Source organism: Megalopta genalis, chromosome 12, assembly GCF_051020955.1.
Source record: "Megalopta genalis isolate 19385.01 chromosome 12, iyMegGena1_principal, whole genome shotgun sequence".
In the NCBI taxonomy this organism is placed as follows: domain Eukaryota; kingdom Metazoa; phylum Arthropoda; class Insecta; order Hymenoptera; family Halictidae; genus Megalopta; species Megalopta genalis.
Genome location: NC_135024.1, coordinates 12,739,736 through 12,766,967, shown reverse-complemented (window position 1 = coordinate 12,766,967; position 27,232 = coordinate 12,739,736). Strand labels below are relative to the sequence as shown.

Here is a 27,232-nt window from a genome sequence, read left to right as displayed (position 1 = left end):
TTTTGAACGGCCACGGTATTCCCTCCGTTTTATTTTCATTTTCGCGAGCGATCGAAAGCCGGAACACGACTGTCGGTAATAGTCGCCTGCTAAATTAGAAAGCGACTGTATCAGCCGGAATAATATTTATTTATTTACGAGACGGACCAGGCGGGTAAAAAGTGGCGAGAGATCCCCTGCTCGCCACTCACTGGAACAATTAGCCGTAGATAATACGTCAATTAGGATACGCTGAAATATCGAGAGAAAGGAGAGGAAGAGAGAGAGAGAGAGAGAGAGAGAGAGAGAGAGAGAGAGAGATAAAGAGAGAACAAAATGTATGGCTAATGGATCGACGCAACGATCGAGCGCAACCGGCGACTAATAATAACAAAGAAACGTTGCAAAATCCTGAGAATTCTGATTGCGCTTATCGCAGCGATCAATCTGGATTAAAAGGGTAATAATTAGAGAACATTATGCGATGCTACGGAAATAGGTATCGCCGGAAAAATCGGCGCCGATATACCGAGTCCTTTTTATCGTCGTCCCGGTTCTACTCTACGTGCATCGCGATAAATAATTCTCGATGATAGATACAACGGCTCGCTGCAACCTGTGTCGTACTAAGTACTCACTGTTGTGAGATTGAAATCTAGGTTTCGGTCGTTAATGCGATCGACGGAAATGGAGACTGGACGGAGCGATCGTTTCAGCAACAGTGTTAAGACGCTGGCCAGAGGAGTTATTGCCGCAAGAAACTATAGTGCATCTTTTTTTTCTGGGGATCCGAATGCACTTTTGCCGGGATCGGAAATAGAGAGAAATTGGTCTTTGAAACTACTCGCGTTTCGGCCGGCAATTTAAAACCATACTTTAGGGCTTGCTTCCGATCTTTTTATTGTTTTTATAATGCTGATAGTAAGAATAATATTTATTTGTTTGACGCGACGAAACCTTGTATTATACAATACAAAAATACTGTAACAGTCGAACGTAGTGCAAACGAGGAGAAGAAAAACGGAAATAAGGAAAATTATGTGAATATGATATGACGTAATAAAGTAATAATAATGTAAAATCCAGGTATTTGAAAAGCGTTTGGCACGGCGCGCAGCACGCGAAGCAGAATTTTTTCAAGTATGAAGTGAGCTGCAAAAGAAATCTAGAGAATCACTGAAGCGATTTGCAAATGTGAATAATCGATTTATAGAATTATTGCTGCCATAGAGCGTCGAAAAGGTATTTCGTTTGTGTAAGTGCTGGAGATTTAAAAAATATTTCTTGTCATTGATAACCCTGTTTGAGCTGCCTCGTATGAGGCAAACATGATTTGGATGGACTTCTGCATTGTTGTAGAGGAGAACTATCACGAGTGTCATACATATTAAATGGAACATTACCATTATCTCAAAATTTGTGAATCTTTCTGTAATAAAATTATGCTTGTTTTGTAATTATATCACAACTATGAGGTTTTATTTATTGCACTCGATTAAAATTTCTTTTTATTTCTTTATTTCTTAAACATTTCTTCGAGGATGTTTATACATAGCATCGGGGATAGCCTTTTTTATCACAGCAATGAAGCAAGTTAAATTTTTAACGTTGTCACAAAGTTTATGAACGGGACGCAGGGAATATTATAGGTCTGTAGCAAATGTCATTAATTTTTAAGATGTTTCTATTCAGGAATTTTTGTTAACCTTTTTTAGTTTCTTTTTATTGGAAAGATTATCTTTTGTCATGAAATACTGAAATATAATATTGACTCAAAGGTTTAATTTAAGATTAGTATGTGACCCATTCAATGCAAACAATTGTTAAACGGAGTCAAGTGCATTATTTAAAACAAGTAAGGAGAAACTCGCCGACACTATGCATTCTTATAGTAAAAGAACTGATCTTTCGAATGTTTCAAATTAGATTAAGATAGGACATTTATTATTTTTGTTAGCTTCTCCTAAACAAAAGTGCCTCATTCATGACAGTGCTTTCTTACTTTAAACAAATTGTCGCTTAATCTTGATAAACGTTATACCGTAAGATTCAGTCGCAGGATGAATAATTTCGATACCAAATACACTCTAATTGCCGCTAAAACAATAAAAACGTCCTTGGTATTATCTTTTTCTCCGATCTAACATTTGTGAAACATTAGAAAAATATAATCTCCGACAGTTAGAAATCATTGGAACTCATTTATAATGTTGCTAAATTCTTTCTATACTATTCTCTCAGGCTAATATTAGAAAATGGTTGTACAATTGTACCAGCACCCTATCGTGATAAGTTCATCGCTGAAATCCAGACAAATTTCTCGATGTTCTGAAACACAGGACAACTTATGGATAATGCACTGAGTGCGTTATTTATTTAATCGCGTGTTATTTAATGTGAATAGCGTATATTCATCCATCGATTTCTTCAATCACCCGCTGCGCCCTTTCCAACGGAATTTAAGCCGTACTGCTTAAAACAATTTAGCAACGTTATTAGAATCTGTATAGATTTAACATATGAGCCGTTTATTTTGAAAGTGGCATAAGTCACTTTTTCAAAAAAATCGAGTAAATGGTAACACTAATTACAATTGAACGGTATTTTTTCATTTTTAAAAAATTTGCAATCAATAAGTTGAGAACTATTGAGATTTGTTCGAGAGAAGTTTGGCTAATTAACGGTATAACAAACATGTTTATTTTGAAAGTGGCGTAAGTCGCTGTACTCAGGAAATTAATTGCGTATTGTTTTGAATTATTTTCAGTATTTTTAAAAAAGTTGTGATCACACTGGACTTATTTTTATAAGTGCGAAAGAATAGTGCAGTTTTGTAAATTATATAATACAATATATATATTATATATTATATATTATATATTATATATTATATATTATATATTATATATTATATATTATATATTATATATTATATATTATATATTATATATTATATATTATATATTATATATTATATATTATATATTATATATAATAATATATATAATTCAGCAAAATACAAAGACATGATGGACTTGCTTAATTATATACCCCCAATATACCACAGTTATTTAAAAAATTTGAAACAAAACACGATTTCCAAGGACTTAATCACTCCTATTGATGACGAAAATTAAATTGAACTGATGTATTTTCATATAAATTACTTATACTTATGTTTCAAAATGTACTAATTATTTTTATATTTTATGAATACTAAAATAAAAAATACTTAAATCAAACCTTTATATTAAATATGTTCATGGTATAAATTATTATTATATATGTAATTTATTCAACAATTTTAGTAAATCACTGTCCTTTCAAAACATCACTTCAGTAAAATACGTCGGACAAAATTAATATATGTCAGTCATTTTTCTAAACTATTTATTTTGAAAGTGGCTCAAGTCACTTTACCGTAATGAAAAGTGGTGATTTTTTAATGTTTATACGAAATTATTTATACTGAGAAAAATATCAGTATCCTGAGATAACAAATACAAGTAAATCTTCTCGAAAGTTAGCATCCTTATTTTTAAACGTGTTAAAACGCAAACCCTTAAATATCTCGACTTAAAAACAAAGTGACTTATGCCACTTTCAAAATAAACGGCTCATATTAGGTGACTCCTAGCACGTCTAAGGGTGGCTTAAAAAATATCCACAGCATTTTAAACATGTTTTGCTCTAACAATGTTCTTCTACACATTTCTATTATTTTATTACATAATAATTACCTAAACGTATTATTTAACGATATTCTATAGAAAAATAAATAAGAAAAAATAATATCTGTAGCACTTTTTCTTACACGGATACGAAACGACTAAGCCTTAAGCAGACCTTAAACTTTCTGAAATCTTAAGCGTCCTAGGATCATGGAATTTCGGAATATCTTACTATTCTTTTATTTAACCTTTCACCACTATTTCACAGTAAACCACTGTGCTCTTTGACATTAAAACCAACGGAGAATTTCTCGTATATGTTTAACTGAATAAATGAATGAATAAATTAGTATTTCACGGGTCGGACGATCGCGGCCGAATATTGGAATTAATATTTTTGCAGGACCAGTTTTTCCAGCGGACGGGTAAAAAGAACGCGGTCGAATCTTTCAAAATTGGAGGGACGAGGAAGCGATAAAGTTCGACTCGCGGAACGGATGGTTTTATCGATCGTCCGTCGAAAATCGCGCGGAACGGCCGCGATAAATGTCCGCGGGGATAATTAATGGAAGGTATTTCCGAGTGATATGAAGGATTGCACGATCGCGGAGAGAAAGAGGCACGCGGACACCGATTGACGCAACACCGAGGGGCAAGGATCCTGGCAGGTTGCAAGGACGAGCGGTCCTGCGTTACGAGTGGCTGTCGTTCGAGCTCCCGATCCCGATATCGAGATCGGCGCTCGAGTGCTCGCCGCGGTCGAGGCGCGCGGCGCGCGGCGCGGCCAGCAGGTGCATCCGTTTCATGTGTGCGTGCCCGAGTCCGTGTGTCGTGAGCGAGTTTCTACAACTTTTATCTTGTCCGGCTACAAAATAGCGAAACTTCTGCCTCGGATTATTTATTTTGATCGGCGGAGCAACCCGAGAAACGATAAAACGCTCTCGGAACGATGCGTGCTGCGAGCAGAAACGTTTCAGGAGCAGATAGAGAAAGAGAGTCGCGTAAATGGAAGGCGAACAGATAGGCCGTCGCGGTTGATGCATAATTATTATTTGCCTCGTTTCGGAAGACGATGAAGCATCGTTCGATCGCCTCGATGTACAGAGACAGAGGCGACCGAGGTTCAGGAATACCGGACACGTGGACGCTACATATTTCGTCTTCGAACCGAGAAACGAATAAAAATTCTTGCCGCAGCCGTTTCTTCCACGTCCTCGTTCAATCGTGTGCGGATGGACGTAAAATTCCAAAGAGAATTTTTTCTTCTCGCAGGAAAGTGCAGGCCGAAGGAAACGACGGGGCGAGACGAGGCGAGACGAGGCGAGGCGAGGCAAGAGGTTAAGAAGCCGAAAGTTAGTTCCCTTCGGTTTCTGGCTGGCGTTCCCGGTTTATAGCGCGCCCGATTCCCCCTGTTTACTCTTGCTCCCTTTTTCGCGGGGCCCCGTGCTCTTCTTTTTCCAGCGAGATGAATTTCAGCGCGCGAAGAAAGTCGAATCGCGCGGCGGAGAAGCGCGGAGCGGAGCGCGCCGTAAAAAACCGGAGGAAGCGTTAGGAGCGTTAAACGGAGGAAGCCGTAATGAATTACGTATCCGATCCGTTTCCTGCCGGCCGGAGAAAAACTATCGTTCGGCCTTGCGGAGCCATCGGACATCTTAAAAAATCAGATTCAATTACTGGAACAGCTCCCGACCGGCCACAAACGGGCCACCGAATCGCCTCTCGCGGCTCCTCTCTCTCTCTCCGTTCCCTCGACTAATCGTTCACGCTGCATCGAAACCGAGGCCGGCTTCCGGAATTTCGTTAACCGTCCGCGCATTATCCGATCATAATTGCAGCAACAAATATCTTCTCCCGATAGTTCGTGTAACGGCTAATCTGCGGATTTTATACGTTTATTACAAAATTGGCTACGTGAAATTTCAAGCAGCGAAGAGGTAACGAAATTTAAGAATGTCAAATACGACGCCATCAAAGTGTTAAAATCATTAACAAAAAAATGTAATTATATTATTAACTAAATTATATATATTATACATATTTATATTATTGATTATATATATTATTATACTATTATATATATATAATAGTATATATTATATATATTATATTAGTATATATTTATATATTATACTATTATATATATTTATTATTATTATTAATTATTATTAACTAATTTATTTATTTATTTATTTATGTGTACGGGTGAAAGCTCATTTGTACAATGAAGAACGAAAAAATTAACATTAAAATTGATATAAGATAGATGAACAATTTATGTGAATCGTATGCATTATACATTCTTTTGTCTATGTAAGATTTTAACCAGTCGAAAGATAACAAAGCCGGGTATACCAGTCCGTTGTTATCGAACTCGTTGAATCATTAACAAAAGAAAGGGAATTCTATGCGGCAGATGAATCTTGCGAACGATGCGCACAACATTTTTATTTTGCATAAAGATCCGCGGTATGGTCATAATCTTTCTTTGCTGAATTTTGCGTAATTTATGCCGCGCTTCCCTTTATTTGTGTATCGTCCCTCTCAGTTTTTCTCCTCGCCCGTAATGCTCGTCATTTCGTGATTCTTTCTCAATTAATTTCTTCAGCCAACAAAAGCCTAGCCCGTTAAATAAATTATTGCTATCATTTGCCTGCGCATTTAATTCCATCTGGGACGCTCTGGTCGCTGGTCTGAAAACATTCGCCCATTACGATAGGCCGTATCGTAAACAATATCCGGTAAAAATATTGAACCGGCGTTCAAATAGTCAGGATCGAACATGAGTGTGTGTGTGTGTGTGAGAGAGAGAGAGAGGGAGTGGTAGAGAGAGAGAGAGAGAGAGGGAGTGGTAGAGAGAGAGAGAAAGAGAGAGAGAGAAAAAGAGAGAGAGAGAAAAAGAGAGAGAGAAAAAAAGAGAGAGAGAGAAAGAGAAAGAGAGAAAGAGAGAAAGAGAGAGAAAAAGAGAGAGAGAGAGAGGGCCGAGGAATTTAAGAATATTCCGCCGAAACGTTGTCTCTTTTTCTTCCTCGCGAAACATTTCCGCTATCTGAACAACCGTTTAACAAGGAGTTTCGAAGCGGAGAAACAGAGAAACGGCGAGGAGAGTTCCGCGGCAGTGAATCGAAGGAAGCCGAAGCTGCGAGGCGGCGGATCTCGAGAGCGTCTTCGTTCTAGATCGGAACGGAAAGAAGGTGAAAAACGCGGCTTGGTGTCAATAACGGCGACGGGAGCGAATCGCGGCGCTAATTAATCTTCGTGTCGAACGGCGTGACGAGCGTCGCCAGGCTGAAAAATTTTTGCAAATCACTGTTTCACGGTGCACGCTTCCTACTCCGCGTTCATCCTCTCTCTTTTGCCAGACGGGATTCATTACCGTCGCGTTAGTCGACATTACCATCGTTTAATTGGCCGGCTGGGTCGTGTAATTGCTCGTACCTACGCAATCCTGACTCTTTAACCCCGAGAACAGCCAAGGATCCTTCATTTCGAATTCGATATGCTCGATCCGAGCATACTCGTCGCGATCCAGCCATCTTTTTTTCCCTCCGTCAAACAGTTTCCTTCGTTTCTACGGAGGCTTTCTTCCTCTTCCTCTATCGCGGTTTCACTCCCGCGTTTTCCCCACCTTCGCTCTGATTGCCTCGAACGGAAGGTCCTCGGTTCTTTTTTTTTCACTCGTAGTTGGCTAACTTAAAGCCAGGGCTCGAACGAAACCGTTCAAATTTTCAATTGGTTCCGATGAAACAGTTACTTTTCAACTTTTAACTCGTAAGAAAACAGTTACGAATCCACTGAAACCTTTAATGCATATATTCGAGCGAGAACAGAAAATTTTTACTTTCTTGGAAATGGAGGAAAGTTCCAGTTGGACAGTAACAGTTATTCTGCTTTGACGAAGTATCTTCAAACATGTTATCGAACATTTAGTATTACAGTAATGTCTCTCTAATTGAATCAGATTGCTCAGATTGTCCACAAAAATAGACAATTTGGGAAGAGGTGACGCGCGATTATTCGAGCCTTGCGGTTCGTTTTCATAGTTACGAATTGTCAAGAAATATAAAAACGAGCTGCAAGGCTCGAATTATCGTATTTTCCCTTCCCAAATTGTCCATTTTTGTGCGCAATCTGAGCGTCAGTTCGGGAGACATTACTGTACATAGGTTTGTGCTTGAAACCTTGAGCCATTCTATCGATACAGTTTCTAGACGCATACGAACATTTGCAGTAAAATAAGTGCATAAAAATTACGACTTGCTTATTATATTATATTACGATTGTATTATATTGTATTATATTACGATTATATTATATTATATTATATTATATTATATTATATTATATTATATTATATTATATTATATTATATTATATTATATTATATTATATTATATTATATTATATTATATTATATTATATTATATTATATTATATTATATTATATTATATTATATTATATTATATTATATTATATTATATTATATTATATTATATTATATTATATTATATTATATTATATTATATTATATTATATTATATTATATTATATTATATTATATTATATTATATTATATTATATTATATTACATTACATTATATTATATTATATTATATTATATTACATTATATTATATTACGACTGTATATTGATCCTCCCTCCAGTTCCTTAAATAACGCTAAGTAAATTGAAAAGTAGCACAAATTTCTACCTTTTACTTGGAAATATATGTTGCATCGAAATTATTATCAAACAAGCGCAAGAAGAGCTGTTAAAATGAAACTTTTCCGAACAGAAATCGAAGCGTAAATGTAAAAAATAACTTCGAAAATATCTATTAAGAAACGAGTCTTCTCTCAAAATTTGTATCAACCGTTCAAATTGAACTTCTATAACAGAATTAAAGTGTTAACGTAAAGATAAACTTAAAACCGGAAACGAAATAACTCAGAAAAATTAAAGGATTACTGAATGACTTATCTTTACAAGAGTTTATAGTTATACTGCAGTTTAATTCAAGGCCTGCTTAACACGTGATGCGCCGCGTCGGTCACAATATGGGCGACACCAATTCTTCTCCAATTTCGAAAACTCATTTTCATTGCAATATATTCGAACAAACTGAATTTAAACTAGGATATTTCGGACGCGAAAGAGCTCTAACGTCATCCGCCGTGATAAATTTAACTTTCCAGTTTCGGTTTAATTAATTAAATTGCATCGACTTTGTGGGAATTTTAGTGGTCGTTTGTCGGCGCTGGTCGTGTTAAAGCAAGAGCGCTCGGCAGTTTTCTTATTTGGATCGAAGCCGGTTGGATCTCGATGAAATATCGCGTGGAATCTGATCTATTGTCGGACAGCTAACAAGTGCGGCACAGAATTTACGAAATCTTGATTTGGAAAGATAATTGAGAGAAAAGGTCGAGCACGAGCGAGACGACGAGCCGGGATCGCGATCTCGATCCCGGTCTCGGCGATCCAGAATATTTTTCGCCGAACCGATGCGCGTCGCGACGCGACGTCGCAGAATCGCGACCACGTAACATTCTCCTCGCGGCACAACTAATTGATCTTTCCAGCGCGCTTGAACCCGATAATTATCATTAGCATACGTGATCTCGTGCACCGAGAGTCCCGATCGTCTTTCTCGCTCTCCGGCTCGGATCGCCGCGAGAGGGTAGGGGGGCAGGGGGGGGTCAGGGAGGGGGGCAGGGCAAGTTCCCCTTCGGCCTGCAATTACCGCACGCAATATCGCAACCGCGGAAAACTGCAACCTGCGAGGCTGTTTTTCTGCATAACTCGGCGAGATCGCGAACGCGACCTTTCGTGATCGCGATTTCTGGCGCTGCGACGATCCGCTAGACCGTGACGACCTTAACAATTTAATTTGATCCGTTTAAAAGCTCCCGGGGATCGTTTCTGTGTTCCTCGAAAACCATCTTCTCAGCCGTGATTTTACTCGATGATATCGTCGTTTAATTCGCTCGCCGATGCTCGGATGTTAATAGTTTTCCACGGACGCGTTTCCATTCGTTTCGCTCTCAAGGAAAGATTATTTCTTTTTCGTTATAACGAGAATTTAAAACATTCTTCATTACGGCTTCAACAATTCGCGAACTTTTACGAGAAACCAACGAGTTTGTGCGCCATCCTTTGAATAGTTCGTGTTTGTTTCTTGCATTGTAATGATATTGTTTTCATTTCCATTTTCATTTTAATTATTATTTTATTATCATTACTATTATTATTATTATTATTATTATTATTATTATTATTATTATAATTATATACACATATTATTATATTATATTATATATTACTATAATTACAATTATTATCATTATTATTATGTTGTTGTAGAATAATTTTTGTAGAATAATATATTATATATAATATATTATATTATATATTATTATAATTATTATTATTATCATTATTATTATGTTGTTGTAGAATAATTTTTGTAGAATAATTAAAAGAGCATTTGGCCCGTTGAACCTGAAGAAATAAAAGAATAAGCTTGTTCGCGAGAACGATCTCAGTTAAAGATTTCAGCAAAAAAGAAGATCAAGGATGGCGCGGGAAAAAAGTCGAAGAATCACGTACGGATTAAAGATCTGAAGGAAACGCATAAATGTATGGAAGCACGGCGTAATGAGAAGGAACAATCGTTTCGTTTAAAAAAGTTGATCAATTCACGGTTTAAACGGCATTAAACGGTAAGAGGGGCAGGGGGGGTATAAAGATCGCGGATTCACGCGGTAATAAACGTGTTCGGTCGAAACCGATTCAGATGGATCGATGCACCCCGGAGGATCGAGGGGAATATGCCCGGTAATAAGCGCGTAGCCGATCCGCGGAGAGGAGAAAAGACGCAACGACGCGCGTGTCCTATTTCGTAACTGAGCCGATTCTCGAACGGCAATTTCGATCGCGTCGAGAACTATGACTCGGCGAAGCGGACGGGGAAAAAATATTGGCACTCGCCTCGATACCTTCAATCGAGTATCGCAATTTTCTGTGTCACGGCGCGCACGCGATCCTCTCCGCGTCCAAAGAAACCGTTCGAGACAAACGTGGCGGGACAATTTTCGTCGCAGCGACTCTTCTCTCGTTCTCCTGGATTACAATTCCCTACCCTCCCATACGTCCCTTCTTCGTTATTAAAATGATACCGACGCAGCTATTTTTCGAATTTCAATCCGCCCCGGCGCGACGTTAACCTTGACGGAATCCTCGCGTCGATTGCACTCTTCCGAAACGGCAGCGTCGACTTTCCGCGACAATTAAAGTTGCATTTTTTATCTTCGTCGATGTTAACAATTTTGAAGTTTGTTCGATTCTTTTTTTCCTATTTTTTTGCGTTTTAGACACAACTTTATCAGGTCCGTCGCATTTAGTTTTAAGATTCTCCTTGTACCGAGAGCTCACATCCGTTAATTAACGTTTTCGAGATGGGAATAACCGGACAAAACGTTTAGCTGAATTCGGCATGTAATTCTCAAAATTCTGTAGCAGGATAATGAGAGAAATCTGCTATTCGTAAATATCCCCCTCCCCCCTCCAAAAGTATTATATTAGGACACCTGCTGTATAAATTGCAATTTTTCATTCAGATCAGGTAATTTTTTATGTTTAGCATTAAGTGTTATAAATAATTAATTAAGTGTTATATATAATGCTAATAATAAATATTGGTATTAAGTGTTATAAATAATTAATTAAGTGTTATATATAATGCTAATAATAAATATTGATATTAGGTGTTATAAATAATTAATTAAATGTTATAAATATTAATTAAGTGTTATAAATAGCTCCCTCCTCCAAAAGTATTAAGACACCTGCTGCATAAATTGCAATTTTTCATTCAGTTCAGGTAATTTTTTATGTTTAGCATTAAGTGCTATGGCATCGTATTGTTGAAAGTATATACTAAGTTAGAAGTGTTCGTCGCTTATGCAATTAGTTTACCCATTCATTGCATTTTGTTCGATGGAAACATATGTCGAGTTCATTTCGTTCAATATGTTCTCGAAATAATAAACGAACTAATAAAACGGATGCCGAAATTAGTCCAAGAAGTAATTAAAAATCGCGGTGGATATATCGGCGAAAAGAAAATTTAATTTACATTCATAAAATTGACGTTATTTTTATCATAATGTAATAAGAAAAATATGTATATATATATTTATGTACTTGTTACAGTTTACAACTTTCTTTTTTTGTAAACAAAAATAGAGAATTTGGGAGGAGGCGATACGATTATTCGAGCCTCGCGACACATTTTTGTAGTTGCCGATTCTCAACAATTATAAAAAACGAGGTGCAAGGCTCGAATAATCGTATCTCCTCTCTCCAAATTGTCCATTTTTGCTTACAAGCTGAAGGAAAATTAGGGAGAATTTACTGCGAATTGAAGAAATTGTAAAATCAAATTTATTTAATTTTCTGTGAGTGTTCCAATACTTTTGGAGGGGAGTGTATGCGAATATAAGAAATATAACGTCTCGGTGTGATGCTTGCAGTCGTTTGCCGTTCGAAGCTCTGCGAATGCATGTGCAGAGAAAGTATTTTTTTTTTTTAATAATCGAACATATTGAATTCACAGGCACATAAAATTCAAATGACGTGGAACTGCGCTTCCTGTCGCCGGAGTGTTAATAAATAATAATGATGATGATAATTTCCAGACTGAATTAGTGGCCAGGTTTTTGTCGATTACGAAAACGAAGGAGAAAACGAGACATCGATAAAAGAGGCTGCTGCTAAGTTCAGAAGGAACGCACAAATGGTACAATACGATATTATTACTTTTTCAGGGATTGTTTGGCTCGGCTCTATGCAGGATGCAGATTTCCCCCGACTTGTTTACACTCCAAAATCCGAGGGTGATCAGCATATTTCTGTGATCGAGTGCCCCGGCTCGATGCTAATTCCAGGCGGTTTATTATGTCGTCTACCCGGGGTTCTTTATGTTCCCCGTCGTCGTTTTCTACGCTCGTTTTTCCTTAATTATTTTAAAGGAACGATGTTAACGTAACGACCGGCAGGAGTGTATTAACACCGACTACACACGTGAGCGCGAAACATGCATTACGCAAATCTGCATTATGCACACTATACATATACATATAAAACTGGTATATCACTTAACCCATTAACTATATGTAGGGGGGAAAAAAAAGACATTCGACTCGCGTAATTTACTGTGACGATATAAAAGAATAATTTGCCCGGTTCAAAGATTAATAGCGGCCGATCTAGACTTCAGATCTTCCGAAAACTTTGCTCCTTCGATCTACATCGATCACCGAGGGACTCAACATCGTTTGCGAACGGTTTTTCTTCCGTTCGCATTCTGCCCTGCAATCGCTGTCTACCAGAGGTTTATTCGTCCTTTTCCATCGTCCCGCATCAACGTACCCACCTATGTTCTCCATTAACACGTTCGCTGCCATCGTTTGCTTCGCTAACAGTGCCCGTAATGAGGCTTCATAGATGCAATATTTCATTTAATGCAGTCCCTTTTAAGCGAACACTGGAAGCACGGTCTTCCGAGTCCATGACTTCTTAATTATCGATAACTTTCAATAGCTGTGAACCGTTCCGTTGTTTCACGAATAGATCACGCGGTGCATCTATCGAAACAATGCGGTGCATCTTTTCGTGTGTACAAGTAGCCACCGCTGCAGTTGCGACGCTGTTTTCGATCGCGATTCATCAACCATCGTGCTGTAAACACCAGCTGTTTATGTCAGTCGACATCGAGCGTGTTCTCCGAGCTTTGCAACGGAAAAAATAAAAGAGAAATAGTTGAAATTAATATAGTTATGAAAGTGAATCTTACATCATGTAATATTAAATGCCGACACCCGTTAATGGAATAAAATTGTTAATGTATCGGAATTCATAGCATTTATATTTTTACAATAAATAATTAAACGGTAAGAAATAAACCCTAACCTATTTCAACTTAATATAATCGTTAACATACTAGGATTTAAAATTATTAAACATATTGATAAAATAAATATAATAATAATCAATGAATATATATCTCCATCCATATGATTTATAGAATAAATTATAATAACATAGAAAATAAATAAAACTGCGCTAATATATGTATATTAAACTTGTATAATCTAAACTTATAATAAATATTTAAATTTTATTGGTGTTATAATCGAAATAATTCATTTAAATGTACATATTCCTCTTATAAATTCATGCATAAATATATATTTATTTTTATTCATTAAAATCAGTATCATATGTATATTAAACTTGTATAATCTAAACTTATAATAAATATTTAAATTTTATTAGTGTTATAATCGAAATAATTCATTTAAATGTACATATTCCTCTTATAAATTCATACATAAATATATATTTATTTTTATTCATTAAAATCAGTAAAAACTGTTGTTGTAAAATATATAAATACAGCTCCCAATCTATTAATTTTATCCATTATATAAAATTCTAAAATAATATCTTTAGAATAAAATCCTGATAAAAAAGAAAAACCGCATAAAATAGAAAAAATTAAAACAACTCTTTTCGAAGAATTGATATACAATAATCGTAAGTTCGTGCGTTTTCAATTTCAATTTCAATTTTCAGCATAATAATTGTCTAGTAGTTACGTCTCGATAACTTCCGTTTTCTCCTGTTGTGCGATTATTTACTTATTCGTCCCGTATGAATAATGAAATGATTAAGTTGTTGAGAATTGTGGAATGTAATGTTAACAAGTATAAACATCTGCGACATGTTTTGCTGCATCATTAAATAAGTAAGCAATCGTACAAAGTTGGAAATTTAAATCGAAGTTATGGACCGACCTTATTATATATACAATGACACCCGTTAATATTCGGACACTTTTCAAAACGCAGTAAATTTTTTAGAAGTGGTCTAAACGACTTGAATTTTTTTTAGACGATAGAGCGACCAGTCTAGTAGACCATAACTAGAATGCTTTTTTTAAATTTTGCTATTGCTTAGAATGACAAAAGAAAATAAAAAATCCTCGTTTTTTAACTTTTTTAATCTGAGCCTATAAAGAGCCTATAAAGAAAATTAAAAAAACGTGTTTCGTAAATCTCGGTTTTAGTTAGAAGTTATTTGCTTTAGTTAAAACGCAGTAAATTTTTTAGAAGTGGTTTAAACGACTTGAATTTTTTTTAGACGATAGAGCGACCAGTCTAGTAGACCATAACTAGAATGCTTTTTTAAAATTTTGCTATTGCTTAGAATGACAAAAGAAAATTAAAAACCCTCGTTTTTTAACTTTTTTAATCTGAGCCTATAAAGAGCCTATAAAGAAAATGAAAAAAATGTGTTTCGTAAATCTCGGTGAGTTATATGCATGTTAGAAGTTTCACCGAAATCGATTGACCTTCGTATGAGCTGTGAACAATTAAAGATCGCAAAAATTGCAGTTTTGTCTCGATTTTTGACACTTTCGACCAATAAATGTGAGAAATTTGCAATTTTTACAATCTTTTAACGCTCGTAACTTGACTTTGCGTTAACCGACTTTTCTGTAACTTGACTTTTCAGCACACATATAACTTACCAAGATCTACAAAACGTATTTTTAAAATTTTCTTTATATTTTTCTTTTATTCTGTTTTGTCATTCCAAGCAATAGTAAAATTGTAACAAAGTAGTTTAGTCTTTATCTAGTATAATAGTCCCTCTATCACTTAAAAAAGAAATTCAAATCATTTATCATAGTTTTAAAAAAGTTATCGCGTTTTAAAAGGTGTCCCAATATCGATGAGAGTCACTGTACATTAAATATAAATATATCGTATAAATGAATCATTTCGATTATAAGACCAATAATCCTGAATTCAAATCCTGAATTATCCTGAATTCGGCTAAAGCGTTGAATTCTACGTAAAAAAGGTATTACGCCAAATAGAATCTAAAATAAATAGTTGCTGAGATATTAACCAAATAATTAGCAATAGTGATCGGTCGGCCGCGATCGCTCACGAACGAAGTTCTCTCAGTACGTTGTGCTAAACACTCGTATCGATTAACGGCCTTATCTAAGGCAACATCATTTATTTCTGTTTACTACCAACAGATCGATGTGCGTGGCTGTAGAGGAATATCATTTCCACGAAATGAATTGCGTCCACCGATTCATGTCGATACGTGGAAAGCAGACGGACAGCACACAGTTGCTTCATCGCACACCACACACTTCTCTCTACAATAACATATCTGTATAATCGCGTTGGGGTTCAGAAATCCCCTTCCATCTTGGATTTCCACCTATCTTTCAGGGCGTCTGCAATATGCTACAGTTGGAGGATGCGTCTCGTCTGCAATTCAAGTTACGTCGACAGTTCCTCAGGGCTCTCATCTTGGCCCCTTATTATTCCCGCTCTACGTCAATGATTTACCATCCTGCCGTCGGTACAGTCATTCATTATCTTCCGCTGACGATTTTAATACTAAACCTACCGTCTCCTAAACGAGAACGATGGGCGTTACTTTATTGCGATGACAAGATTGAATTTATTTAGACTTCTCACAATTTTTATTATAACGTATACTTGCATTAGGAAATTCATTCGATTATTTCCTATGAAAGAGGTCTCGCTTTTCCGACAATCTTAAAATCAAAAAATGTGAAATCGATCATTTTTTGACCGGCTCGGTAAGTTCAGCGTTAAAATATTGGGTTGGCAACTTGGTTCCCAACTAAGTTTTTTTAGATTCCAATTTGAGTCAGTTTTTTCCTCTCAATTGAAGTTCTTTTTTCAATTTTAACATTCCGCATGTCATTAAATGTTTTTAGCATAATGTTTTAAATCATGCGAAAGAGGATGTTTTGTTCTACCGGAATCTATGTTTTGTTTTTTCATTCGTGTTAATTTATGTTAATTTTCAGATCATTAAAATGGAATGTCAAGCTGAGAAAAGTGAGCATTTTCGACATCTCCTTCTTTTTGCTTCTAAACGATAAAAGTTTATTTTTCGATGAAAATTAACAACTAATTAATCAATAATGTATTCTCCCTTGTTGTTTACAACTTCTTCCCAACGTTCAACAAGATTTTCAATACCTCGTTGGTAGCAATTACCCGGTTTCGACTCGAAAAATTCATCCAACCAAGCTCGTTGATTTTTGTTGTTGTCACTTAAAGCATGCTGAATCCATGCTCTACACTTCTGAACCTTTCCCATTGAATGAAGATGCTTCTCTGTAGCAGTGTGGGAGCATTCTATTTTCTCTGCCAGTTCCCGTATCGTTTGACGCGAATTTTCGTGCAAAAGTTGGTTTAATCGTTCTTCATCGAACTGAACTGGACGGCCAGAACAAGGTGCGTCTTTGAGGTCAAAATTTCCATTTTTGAACTTGACGTACCAATCACGAGCGGTTCTTTCAGCTATGGCACCCGTCTCCATACACAGCACAAATGTCGCGAGCAGCTTTTGCGGCCATAGAACCTTGATTAAAAGCAAAAAGAAGGAGGTGCATCGAAAATACTCATTTTATTCCAGTTTAATGATATGAAAAAATTAACGTAAATTAACACGAACAGAAAAACAAAACATAGATTCCGGTAGAACACAACATCCTCTTTTGAATGATGTAAAACATTATGCCAAAAACATTTAATGACATGCGAGATGTTAAAATTTAAAGAAAACGGCGGGAACTTAGTTGCCAATCCAGTATTTAAAGCTACGACAAATTCTCCTTAATTGATGCTGAGCATGGAAACAAAAATGGACAGTTAGCGAAGAGGAGGTACGATTATTCCGGCTATTATTCCTATTGTTGCGGCTCGTTTTTATAGTTGTTGACAATCGGTAACTATAAAAACGCAAGGCCGCAAAGCTCGAATAATCGTATCTACTCTTCTCAAATTGTCCATTTTTGTGTACAATCTGAGCGTCAATTATGGATAATTTATCCAATAGAGGCGACTGCTTGGAACTGCAGCTCGATCTATCGAATGTTAATCATTGATGTCGTACTAACGGAATGTAATTTAACATTGACAAGTGTGAAATGAGATCTAGTCCTAACACAGACCCTACCTCGTTTAACTATAATTTCAGTGTAAGCTTCGCGTCTTTCCTAAATAATTCTCCTCACATTTGCAACATCGTTAGCAAGGTTTGCCGGTGTCTTGGCTTCGTTAAGAAACGCGCGTCTGATTTCGAGAATGTAAACAATCCGTGCATGCTGCATTGTGCAGGTTAGATCTAAATTGGAATACGCGACGGTGATCTACTCGCCAAACCTTATTAAATGTTAGTTGAAGTGGTGCAGCACGGCTTTCTCAGATTGGCTACATTTAAACTAAATAAACTCGCACATTTTACAGATCGTAATTATTTGCCTGTGACGATTCGCCTTAGGCCTTGAATCCCTTGATTCTAGAAGAATTGTTTCTGACATTGCTATCTTTTTCAAGTTTTGAATAGCTTAATAACTTGTTCTCAGCTTCTTACTTGCGTAAACTTCAATGCTCCGTTAAGAGCGCTTAAATTTATTCGTACGTTTCAACCTTTAATATTAAATTTTCTTTAGTCAGATTTCATAACAAGAAGTATTATACTACCCTAACGAAGGACTATTGTACCGTAATTGATAATTTCTCTATTGTTAGAAGTCGAAATCAAATGAGAAATCTATTGTAATCACCGCGCTAATACCTTCTATTATGTACTCTAATGGATTTTTTCTCGTTTACAAATAAATCGGTAAATAATTGGTTTATATTTATTGAACGACCTAGTCGAGAGTCGCTTTTAACACCAAATCTAGCCAGCGTTAAAAGTGACCGACGCGTGATGCTCTGCAAGAATAACAAAACAGAATTCATCTAAACTTTTCGTCAGTTTTATTTTAATATACCCTTCACTTAAGAAATTTATTCAATTAATTTTTACGAAAGAGTTTCTTTAACAATTTCAACCCTCCGCTGTCACGCTATGCAAAACACGTATAGTCTCTTTACGCGACAAGGAGACATATCTGTGCTCCCCTCCTCTTACTAGCTGCGGCGGTGAGGCAGCTAGTAAGTGGGGGAATGTAAGCTCAGAGGCGCCTTCTTGTCGCGTGAGGACTATACATATATCAAACTAGGTCACTCAGTTCAATTTGTGAAACAACTGTCACTCAAAAAGAAGCAGTACTATTCAGAAAAATTTGAGAATATAATTTGAATATTCTAGAAAATCGTTTTATTTATTAGAACTCGATATTTCACTTCTAAGTAATATCGAATTAATTGTTAATTTTATTCTTCTCACGACTATATTCATTTCTTCGAAAAAGAGCCATGTGGTACATTTTGATCCAGCGGTGGGTTAAAATAAGAAATGTGAAATTGGTCATTTTGATAGCCATGGTAGGTATAGTGTTAACTTTCCTCTCAAAGTCATTTTAATTTTTAACCGAAAATTGTTTCTCTGACCTAAAGTATTTTATTTGACTTATTGCATTTTATTCATACCAGATCTTGTGACTTATACAGCGGACAAACTTTTAACGGTACTTTAAATATGAACAAACTCACAATGTAACAATTATTTTGGAAAGCGATATAACAATTTTTGGTGCTACTTCAGAATCGCTAATCGAGTGCAAAGGGTTAAAATACGTACGAATGCTTGCTCAGTAGTGGGGGAAGCGGTCGAATGCATTAAAGGAGAATGCAAACTATTGAGAAGCGAACTATTGCGAAAATGGACTGAATTTTTATGAAAATATTTATCGGAAGCGGCCAGATTTGCGCAAAGACAGTTCTTGAATTTTGAACTAGGATAATATTCCGTCGTATACGTCGATCATGGTGCGCGAAATTTTGACGAAAAACTCGACGAACTTTATCAATCAAGCACCCTATTCCCCGGACACGACCCCGTGTGACTTTTTCCTATTTCGTAAACTCAAATTACCACTTCGGAGAAGGCGTTTTGAGTCGATTGAAGTCATAAAAGAGAATTCCCAGAAGGAGTTGAAGGCTATATCTTCTTCAGCGTTTGAAAAATGTTTTGAAGACTGGTAGAAGTATGCATATTGCCTTGGATGAGCCTATTTCAATGACAAGAAAATCAATTTTGATAAATAAATAAGTAATTTGTGATTTATTTACGAATTCCGGGCACTATTTGTATGTGTATTAGATCGTCTCGTAAGTTCGTACAGATTTATACTTTTGGCAGTGTATTTTGTAAACACAAACCGATAAACGAAGGAAAAGAATTTATATACAGACTTTTCATGTAATACAAATAAACTTTCCTTGAAATAGCAGTTACATATGGAAATAGCATTTTCAAAGTATGTAGTATTTAACTTCGTAATATATTATATTATATATATTCATATGTAATTACTAGACTGCGGATTTTTATGCAAAATAAAAATCGTTCAAGTTAATTGTAAGAAATATAATTTAGTTGGAAATATTTATCCACTCTTAACAATCCTAATAAATTGAAAATAATTTAACAATATCATTAAATTCTTTCAACGTTCTCTTAGTATTTGACCTATTCATTTTGTTCAGAAATGCATAAAATCCGCAGTCTAGTAATTACTATTTCAAAGAAAGTTTATTTGTCATTCTGTATTACACGAGAAGATACAAATATTTATAGTTCATTTACTACTTCAAAAATCTATTTTCCCAGCCCTGTTTACATGACTGAGTAAGCCTAGAGAAGCCATTCGGGAAGAAACATTAATAAACGGAGAGCATTTCGTTTTTTACACAGAGGAAAACCAAGAGTTGAGACGCGTTCTCATTTTTGGGATCTTATGCTGCACGAATTATTTATTTTGAAGGCGATAAATTTCCATTTTGATCAAGGATCGGAAAGGTACCTAAAACAATTATTTCAAAGTGTTGTACATCCGTTCTCATTAAATCAGTTTTGAGAAACAGAAAAATCTCGTAACTGTCTCAAAGCGTATGACTTACATAAAGTCGGACCCAAAAATATTGGGACACTTTTTAAAACGACACAACTTTTTTTAAGAATTGGATCAAGCAATTTGAATTTTTTCTAGATCATAGGCGGACTAGGTTATTAGACAATGGCTAAAAAATTCGTTCCAAAAATTGCAATTGGTTGAACTGATAAAAGAATGATGTATTTCCAAATTTTTTATCTGAGCCTGGAACGAAAATTTAAAAAGTGCGGTTTGGTGATCTCGAAAGCAGCAGTTTTTAATTAACCAAGGACAGGTAATTTTTACATCTTTCAATAGCTATAGCAAAACTATGTATCAACCGATTTCAACGAAATTTAAGAAACTTTACATATCGTTTTAACGTTTGAGTAAAATTTGATATTTTAACAAAAATACGTCTTATTAAATTGAAAGTACATAATTATGGTGATATTATTTATTTAGTGTATACGACGAACAAAGGAAATAATACAAATTATAAAGGATTAAGAAAGATAAAAAATAAACACAAAAATAAAATAAAAATAAAAAAAGTTATACGAAAATAAATTTAACATTTTCCTTAACATGTTACGAGTCTTTACCTCACGCTAAGAAGGTTTACTACATCCAAATATATGCAGTTAGTTAACGAGATCCATAATAAAATGCAACGTTGAAAGTTTAATTATTCACTCTAACAAAATACTTTAAAAAATGTCACTTTTTGTATTTTCTTTTAATTTTAACTTTTGCTAACGATTGCTTAGTAAGCCAGACCCTCTAACATTTCCAAAAAATTCAAGTCATTTCAATAAATGTTTTCAAATTGTTTCTCTATTCCAAAAGTACCGAAACATTTTTGTATTCCGGATGCTTCTTTTATATAATAATGTATTGGATTAGCTTTCTCGAAATTGATGAATTCGTGATTTTCTTCGCCGGCAGTCGAACGGGATACGTCGCGATTCTGATTAATTGCGAATGATCGGATGCGCGCAGGGCAAGAAGCACCGCTCCGACAGTTCCTCGCGGGAACGCGTCGCCCGTGACGATCGTTGCTCGCGTTAATTCCGTCGCGCGTTTTCATCTCGCCGGGATCATTAACGAGTGGCATGACGTCAGGCTGCGCCCGCGGCGTTCTACGCGACGTGTAACTTTAATGGAATTATCGCGGCAGAGACCGTTTCGGCGCCTCTCCTCGCCGCTCTCGCTCCGCTCTTCTGCTCTTCTCTCGTTCCGCTTCTCCTTTTCTACCCCCGCCGCGCGAAAACCGTCCTTTTCTTTCCGCTTCTTTCTGCACGGCGTTCCCCTTTGTCGCGGGCTCATTCAGCCGCGACGCCCACCGTCTTTCCCTTTCTTCTCTCGCTACGCGAAAAAGAAACTTTCGGCGCGCTCTCGCGGCATTTTTATTGTCTCCTCTTTTTCTGCTCGTTCAGTTCCTTCTCATTGAAAAGAGTACCTCGTTCGTTCCTTTTCTCTAGCTGCCACTTTGACAGCTATTTACTCAGTTCTTTCGCTATTTATCGGCGGGTCGATACGCTGCGACAGGATGTCGCGAGTGAAACATATTGGACGATGAAATGGTAACAATTAACAAACCGAATAATGGCACCCTCTCGTCTACCAACGAAATACACGTCACTTAGGAGTTACGCTCGCATCTAATTCTATTTCCTTCGCGAGACACGTTCGTAACGTTGTCACTTCGTTTTCCTATGTACTTGGCTTTATTAAGTAGAGTATCACGATTTTTTAACCAGTCAGCTGTTTTTCACGAGTACACTCGTCAGAAACAGCTAACTCGTTAAGAAAGATGTACACTCTGATATTTTTTATTCAATAATTATATATTTATTATTATATAATATATATATAAATATATAAATAATATAATATAATAATATAATATAATATAATATAATATAATATAATATAATATAATATAATATAATATAATATAATATAATATAATATAATATAATATAATATAATATAATATAATATAATATAATATAATATAATATATTATATAAATATAAATATGTAATATAATTATATATATATATTTTATATTATATATTTTATAAAAGTGTCGTATTTAAACAAAATATGATAAAAATCAAAGATATGCAGCATAATTACGATAACTCACACGCTTTCCAAAAAGATAACTGGTTAAGAATGATTCGGTCTCGTTTAATCCGTTGCGGTCGGAGCCATTTTAATTCGAAATTCAAAATAGTTTCTCGAACCTACAACATTTTTCATTTTATATAACCTAATGCACTTTATACATATAAAATTGGATTCTGCGACTATTAACAGATTAACTATTAACATTAACTATTAACTGTTACGCTATTAACACTTTTTTGAACATGAACAGATTTGATGGTGTTAAAGTTATTCTTAAACGTGATGTAACAATTTTTAAGGGCGCCTTAGAGTCGCCACCCGAGTTCAAAGGGTTAAAATACTGCTCGGTCATCTGGTCACCGTACCCAAGACTATCGTGTGAGCCGATCGAGAGTATTCAACATCGATTTTTGCGATTATGTACATTCCATATGGGTCGTTCAATGACGTTTGACGATCATAATTATGATCATCTTATGTTCAAGTGTTATCTTTGTCCTCTTCAAACACGCCATACATTACTTGATCTCTTATTCGCGTTTAAAGTCGTCAGTGGTTACATCTCATGCCCGCTGTTACTAGACCGTTTCTATTTCATCTCATCTCGAACGAACATCCATTAGACACTAAACTATTTTGAAACAAGAGCATCATGTCACATTATACGACGATAGTAGCAGTTTAAACACTTAAACTGCCGCGTCCAGCATATGCGGGTGACGGTATCTTTTGCTTAGGTTTGAAATTTAACTTTTACGCTAATTAATCTACGCGTGAAATCAATTTACGCTAATCTTCCTAATTTTATTAGGATCCGAAAAATGTAAGGACGATGGAAAAGGTGATTGATGTTACGTAACATAACTTTTGAATTTTAATTGGATTAAATAAAATACATCATCCATGTCAATTTTGTTCATTTCTACTTGAATAAATGAAGTTTAATGCAAAAGAAAGTGATCGTTCTATTAGTTCGTATTAGTTCGGATACGGAAGTCTCTACTGTACTTTAACTTTATGACATGTTTGAGATTGTTAGGGTGACAATAGAGTGTTAAATACGATTTTTAGAAACGTTAACAACTAATGTAAACAGTTGGATTTTTGGCCTGCCCCGGCGTGTCAGGTGCATCGTCTTTTCGACTCCGAAAGTTAAACTGTAATCTTTTTATATGGTCTTCCAAACGAATTCTTCTTCCGGTAAACGAATAATGATAGTAATAAATAATAACAATTGAACGAAAGCACCGATATTTCCAAGATTCAAATTACAATCGACGTTTCCCATTGTAAAAAGAATATTTTTAGATTTTACTGTACATACAATGACTCCTATTAATATTCGGACACTTTTTAAAACGGGATAATTTTTTTAAAGCTAGCTTTAAACTCGTTTATTAATGAATATAATATAAATATAATATAAATCATATTATATCATATATCAAATATTATTATAAATATAATATAAATAATAAATATATTATAAATATAATATAAATATAATATAAATATAATATAAATAATAAATATTATAAATATAATATAAATCGTTTATTCTAGAATAAACGATTTCGAATTTTTTTTAGATGATGGAGGGACTAGTATACTAGACTAAACTACTGTGTTACAATTTTGTTATTACTTAGAATGACAAAACAACTCTCGGTTTTCAACTTTTTAATCTGGGGCTATGACGAAAATTTAAATAATAACGCAAAGTTAAAACTGCGATTTTTGCGAACTTCAATTGTTTACAACTCATACGAAGATCAACCCTTTTTGCACGAAATTTTCAGCATGCATGTAACTTACCGAGATCTACAAAACACATTTTTTAAATTTTCGTTATGGGTTCTTTTATTTTTTCTTTTGTCATTCTAAGCAATAAGAAAATTTGAAGATAGCATTCTAGTTATGGTCTAGTAGACTGGTCGTTCTATCATCTAAAAAAAATTCAAGTTTTTTAATCCAGGTCTAAAAAAGTTATTGCATTTTGAAAAGTGTCCGAATTGGTTTGCAGCGAGCTTGATTATTGCGTGTCTCGGCTTCTTTCAACCAGACTTGCACGGGAACCGATATCTTTTCACCAGTTATCCTTTTCTTTGCTGAGATTCCAGTTATACAAGGTACATGTTGTACACAGCTGGTAGACGACCTCGCATGATCACGCGACTTTTCGATGGATGTCATTTCTTTCTCGCCAAATCTTTCTCGCTTTTTTTAGCAGGACACGCCGGCTTGTCAGGAACGTTGTAAACAGTCTTCCGAAACTTTCGGAGGTTTTGGTTGTTCTAGCGACAATCTCCTGATTTCTTACTCGGTGTAAGAAGAGTGTCGCACGGTTAAATTTACATGAAATAGAAACGGTGAAATTGAAACGCAAGAAAGTGAACATGTAAGAAAGAAAATGTTATTTTCAGTCATTTTAGTCTCATTTTTGTAATTGCAACACCAATGGATAGCTGAAATTTGTCCGATTAAAATGAGCTCAAACACGGTGTAAATCGAACTTCGATTTTCGATAAGCTTATTATTATTATTGTTATTATTATTATATGTAGATTGCTTATCAAATTGTTAATTGCTGCAACCTCTTTAAAAAGCCTATTCGCGGCTGTTATAATATAGAATTAAGTCGTAATGAAATGACTGTTTTATTTTTTAATTTTGTCACTAATATTTATTTATTTAGTTAATTCAACCAGCTAGCTATTTTTGACCAGTATAATCGTCGGTTCGATGCCACGATTATAGAGATAAGGCGATATTTACTGAAAATCAAATTGTCTTTATTACACGTTTATTTTTAACTGATCGCGATTCTCCTTTAAACATCGAGCATCGACCGTCGGTGCTACGAAAAGAAATGTGTCTTATACGTTTAAATTTACACGATGGCACCCGAGTTGACGTAAATGTAACCGTAAAGAAATTTTAACCGTAGACAGAAAATGCCTTCGCGTATCGACAAGAGCGCGGACAGTTCTCGATGCAATGCCCACTTATTTCACCAACACCACCTCGGAAATATCGAATGCCCGATGGTCAATGTCCGAGAGATTGAAGGAGGTTACAAGTACCAGGGCTGTGACAAACGCAGGTCCCGAAAGTTTTTATTTTGTTTGGAAGATGGTGTAACTCCGTGGAAGTTTTATGGGAGTTGGTTCGCTAGTCGGGCCGATAAGATGAAGTAAATAGGAAAAAGTTCACGAAGAGTAGGAGAAGGAAGAACGGCGAGAAGTTCGCGAAATAAATCAACAAAGATCAGAAGAACAAGAGCACCGATTGTATCCGTCGCCGTTATAAACGGTGCGCGGGGTTTATCAACGCCATCGATCGGCAACAAATTAAATTGCAAATTGCAATGCGAACGATAGATCGCGAACGAGACGCCGATGCGCGGACAGGATGCTTTCGGAATCGACGCACAGTGATTCAGAAGTGAACAATACCCTGTATTCACAGTGTTGGAAACGCGTGTGGTTTAGTGTGATTTTAAACAAATGAACAAAGAAACAATGTTATTGTACGATATCATAGTTTTGCTGTTCCTTCGATGATGAAGTACCGCATTTTTAATACGAAAGTCAACGTGAAACGAACAAGTGTTTCGCGCTTGCAACGAAACGCTGACTTTGATGTTTATTTGTACTTTTTATAAATACTTATAAACACACGATAAATATTCTCGTTTTTATTACCATAAATATTTTCACGGAAGCGTCTCAATTGTTTAGCGGGCGACCGATTGAATAAATCACCAAAAAATACAGATTCATCAGAGTTCCACTGGCGCAGAACAATGCTTCTCTTTTGTTCTCAGCTTTGAGTATTGTCTTAAACGATGCATCGCAATGTAATCAACGATATTCATTTAAGATTAGGTCTGCTAACTTGCGGTTTTCTTCGATATTATCACATTCCTTAGCAAACAAAAAAATACGATCTTCAACTAGTTGCTCACTTAACCTTTTAAGTACGGCTGAATTCTGCGCGAGGCTATTTCTCTGGACGGCAGAGTCTGATGTGTACTGTACAGAGTCTGATACTGTATATACAGGGTGTCCCAAAAATGTCTCGCAATCCGAAAGTGGCGGGTTGCTCAGGCCATTTGAAGCAACTTTTTCCTTTACAAAAATTTTCTCCGAGGCACCGTTAACGAGTTATTAAAGAAAAACAGTGATCAATGAGTGGCGAGCTCGGCTGGCGCGAGGCGACCGAGCCAATGAGCGGAACTGGGCTTCGCGCGCTGGTTGGCTGGGCCGCCTCAAGTCAGCCGTACTCGATTCTTATTGGTCACTGTTTTTCGTTAATAACTCGTTAACGGTGCCTCGGAGAACATTTTTGTAAAGGAAGAAGTTGCTTCAAATGATCCGAGGAACCCGCCATTTCCGGATTGCGAGACATTTTTGGGACACCCTGTAGACTGTTGTAAATCGATGTGAAGACAAAAGAAGTGTGAAACAATGCATATGAAGACGATTATTTGGT

The 27,232-nt window shown here is 35.8% G+C and overlaps 1 protein-coding gene across 4 annotated transcripts in view; it reads right to left on the bottom strand.

The window, feature by feature from the left end:
- The window catches only part of LOC117222890 (zinc finger protein rotund), a 353,257-nt gene that overhangs the window by 128,996 nt on the left and 197,029 nt on the right, over positions 1-27,232 (bottom strand). The window lies entirely within an intron of this gene.